This window comes from Piliocolobus tephrosceles, chromosome 12, assembly GCF_002776525.5.
Source record: "Piliocolobus tephrosceles isolate RC106 chromosome 12, ASM277652v3, whole genome shotgun sequence".
NCBI lineage: Eukaryota > Metazoa > Chordata > Mammalia > Primates > Cercopithecidae > Piliocolobus > Piliocolobus tephrosceles.
Window position 1 is genome coordinate 23,361,606 of NC_045445.1, and position 4,600 is coordinate 23,366,205.

Genomic DNA, 4,600 nt, shown 5'->3' on the forward strand with positions numbered 1-4,600 from the left:
ATTACCAGACTTCAAATTATACTAATAAAGCAATAATAACGAAAATAGTATGGTACTGGGGTAAAAAAAAACACGTATACCAATGGAACAGAATAGAGAACCCAGAAAAAAAAAATCCACATGGCTACACTGGGGAAAGGATAGTCTCTTAAATAAATGGTGCTGAAAAAACTGGATATCCATATCCATATGTAAAATAATGAAACTAGACACATTATATCACACTATATCTCACCATATACAAAAATCAAATACAAATGTATTAAAGATTTAAATCTAAGACCTCAAACTGTAGAACTACTACAAGAAAACTGGAAACTCTCCCGGACATCAATCTAGGCAAAGATTTCTTGAGTAATACCTCACAAGCACAGGATACCAAATCAAAAATGGACAAATGGGATCACATCAAGTTAAAAAGCTTCTACACAGCAAAGGAAACAGTCACCAAAGTGAAGAGACAACCCACAAAATGGGAGAAAATATTTGCAAAATACTCATCTGACAAGGAATTAATAATCAGAATATATAAGGAGCTCGACTAACTCTGTAGGGGGAAAAAAAACTAATGATTTGAGTAAACAGTGGGCAAAATATTTGAATAGACATTTCTCAAGGCATATAAGTGACAAACAGGCATATGAAAAGGTGCTCAACTTCACAATTTATCAGGGAAATGCAAACCAAAGCTACAATGAGATATCATCTCACCCCAGTTAAAGGCTATTATATCCAAAAGATAGGCAACAACAAATGCTGGTGAGGATGTGGAGAAAAGGGAACCCTCATACACTGTTGGTGGGAATGTAAATTAACAAAACCATTATGGAGAACAGTTTGGAGGTTCCTCAAAAAACCCAATATAGTGTTGCCATATGACACTACAATTCCACTGCTGGATATATACCCAGAAGAAAGGAAATCAGTATATCAAAGAGATATCTGCACTCCCATGTTTGTTGCAGTTCTGTTCCCAATAGCTAAGATTTAGAAGCAAATTAAGTGTCCATCAACAGATGAATGGATAAAGAAAATGTGGCACATGTAAACAATGCAGTACCACTCAGCCATAAAATTAATGGTATTCAGTCATTTCCAATGACATGGATGGAACCGGTGGTCATTATTCTAAGTGAAATAAGCCAGACACAGAAAGACAAACATCACATGTTCTTACTTATTTGTGGAATCTAGACATCAAAATAATTTTACCCATGCAGATAGAGAGTAGAATGGTTACCAGAGGCTGCAAAGGGCAGTGGGGTTTGGGGGAGAGGTAGGGATGGTTTATGGGTACAAAAAATAGCTAGTATCAATGAATAAGACCTAGTATTTGCTAGCACAACAGGGTGACTATACTCAAAAATAATTTAATTGTACATTTTAAAAATAACTAAGAGTGTAACTGGATTGTTTGAAACACAAAAGATATATGTTTGTAAGGTTGGATACCCCATTTTCCATGATGTGATTATTATGCATTGCATGCCTATTCAAAATATCTCATGTACTCCGTACATATGTATACCTACTATGTACCAACAAAATTGTTTTAAAAAATTAAATAAATAAATAAATATAAAAATAAAGATAAAAAACAAAAACTACTTTTTTTTTGAAAACATAAGTGAAATTGACAGATCTTTAGCTAAACTAAGAAAAAGACAGCAAGATCTCAAATAAACAAAATTATAAATGAAGGAGGGGACATTACAACTGATACTACAGAAATACAAAGAATCATAAGAGACTACTCTGAACAATTATACACCAACAAATTGTATAACCTAGAAGAAATGAATAAATTTCTAGAAACTTACAATCTTCTAAAACTGAACCATGAAGATATAGAAAATATGAACAAACCAACAACAAATAAGGAGATAGAATCAATAATTAAAATTCTTCCAAAAAATATTCAGGGCTGCATGACTTCAATGGTGAATTTTATCAAACATTTAAAGAAGAATTAATGCCAATCCTTCTCAAATTGTCCCCGCAAATTGAAAAAAGTTGAACACTTCCAAACTCATTCTGAGGCTAGCATTACCTAGTACCAACGGTTGACAAGGACACTACAAAAAAGAAAATTACAGGCCAATATCCCTGATGAACGTACATGCAAACATCTTCAATGAAATACCAGTAAACCAAATTCAACAACACATTAAAAGTATTACACAACATATCAAGTGAGATTTATCCCTGGGATACAAGGATACTTCAGCATACACAAACCAATAAACATGATACACCACATTAGGAAAATGTAGGATAAAAATCACATGATCATCTCAACAGATGCAGAAACAAGCATTTGACAAAATTCAGTATCCTTTAATGGTAAAAACTCTCAACAAATTAACTATATAAAGAATGTACCTCAGTATAATAAAAACCATATATGACATGCCCACAGGTAACATTGTAAGTAACAGTGCAAAGGTAAAAGCTTTTCCTCTAAGATCAGGAAAAAAACAAGGATACCCAGTCTCACCACTTCTATGTAACATAGTAGTGGATGATCTAGCTGAAGTAATTAGGCAAGGAAAAAGAAATAAAAAATATTCATCTTGGAAAGGAAGAATTAAAATTGTCTCTGTTTGCAGATGACATGATCCCATGCGTGTGTGTGTGTGTGCATGCACGCACACGCATGTGGCTCTAAAAACTGCACCAAAGTAGTCTTAGAACTAGTAAACAAACTCAATAGAGTTACAAGGTAAAAGTCAACATATAAAAGTCAATTGTGTTTCTCCACAGTAACAATGAACTATCCAAATAAGAACTTAAGAAAAAAATCCATTTACAATAGCATTAAAAATAATAAAATACTTAGGTACAAATTTAAGCAAGGAGGCGAAAGATTTGTACACTGATAACTATGAAATATTGATGAAAGAAATTAAAGTAGACACAAATAAAGGGAAAGATATCTCATGTTCATGAAAGAGTTAATATTGTTAAAATGTACATACTATGCAAAGAAATCCACAGATGTAATGCAATCCCTACCAAAACTCCAGCAGCATTTAAAATAAAACATAGAAGAAAGAATCCTGTAAGTCATTTGGAACCACAAAAGACTCCAAATAGACAAAGCAATATTGAACAAGAATAGCAAAGCTAGAGGCATCACACTTCCTGATTGTAAACTGTATTACAAAGCTACAGTAATCAAAACAGAATGGTATGTCATAAAAACAACCATATAGACCAGTGGAATAAAATAGCCCAGAAATAGACCCACACATACACAGTCAACTAATTTTTCATGAGGGTGCCAAGAATACAAAATGAGGAAAGGATAGCTTCTTTAATAAATGATGCTGGGGAAACTGGATATCCACATACAAAAGAATTAATTGGACCTTTATACCATACACAAAATTCAACTCAAATGGATTAAAGACTTAAATATAAGACCAATAACTATAAGGAAAAAGAAAACATAAGGAAAAATTTCATTAACATTGGTCTTGGCAATTATTTTTAAAATATGATACTGAAAGCACAGGCAACAAAAGCAGAAACAATCAAATGGGACAATATCAAGCTAAAAATCTCTGCAAAGTTAAGGAAACAATCAACAAAATGAAAAGGCAATCTTCACAATGGAAGAAAATATTTGCAAACTGTATATCTGTTAAGGAGTTAATATTTTAAAAATATATACAAGGAACTCATACAACTGAAAGGCAAAAAATAATAATAATCTGATTTTAATATAGACAAAGAACTTGAATCGATATATCTCAAAAGAAGACATACAAATGGCCTACAGGCATATGAAAAAGTGCTCAACATCGCTAATCATTAGAGAAATGCAAACCAAAACCACCATGAGAAATCACCTTACACCTGTTAGAATGGCTATTAATTAAAAAACAAATGTTAACAAGTGTTGGCAAGGATGTGGAGAAAAGTGAAATTGTATACACAATTGTGTACACGAATTGGTGCAGCCATTATGGACAGCAGTATAAGGATTCCTCAAAAACTAGAAAATTGAACCACCATGGAATCTAGTAATCCCACTTCTTGTTATATAAAGGCATTGAAATCAGAATCTTGAAGAGATATTTGCACTCCCATATTTATTGTAGCATCATTTACAGAAGCGAAGATTTGGAATCAATCTAATTATCCAACAATGAATGAGTGAATAAAGAAATAGCGGTATATACACACACAAAAATACCATTCAGCCTTAAAAATGAAGGAAATCCTGCCACTTGTAACAACATGAATGGATTTGGAGAGCATTATGCTAAGTGAAATAACCGAAACACAGAAAAACATACACTACATCATCTCACTTATATGTAGGGTTTAAAATAGTCAAACTCATAGAATCACAGAGTAGAATGGTAGTTGCCAAGGGGTGAAGTGGGGGCAGGATGGAAGATGTTGGTCAAGGGTACAAAGTTTTAGTTATGCAAGATGAAAAAAAGTTCTGGAGATCTACCATACAGCATAGTGTCCATAGCTCACCACACTATATTGCAAAGAAGATAGTGTTTTCTCTCCTTCTTTCTTTCTCTCTTTCTCTCTCTTTCTTTCTTTCTTTCTTTCTTTCTTTCTTTCTTTCTTTCTTTCT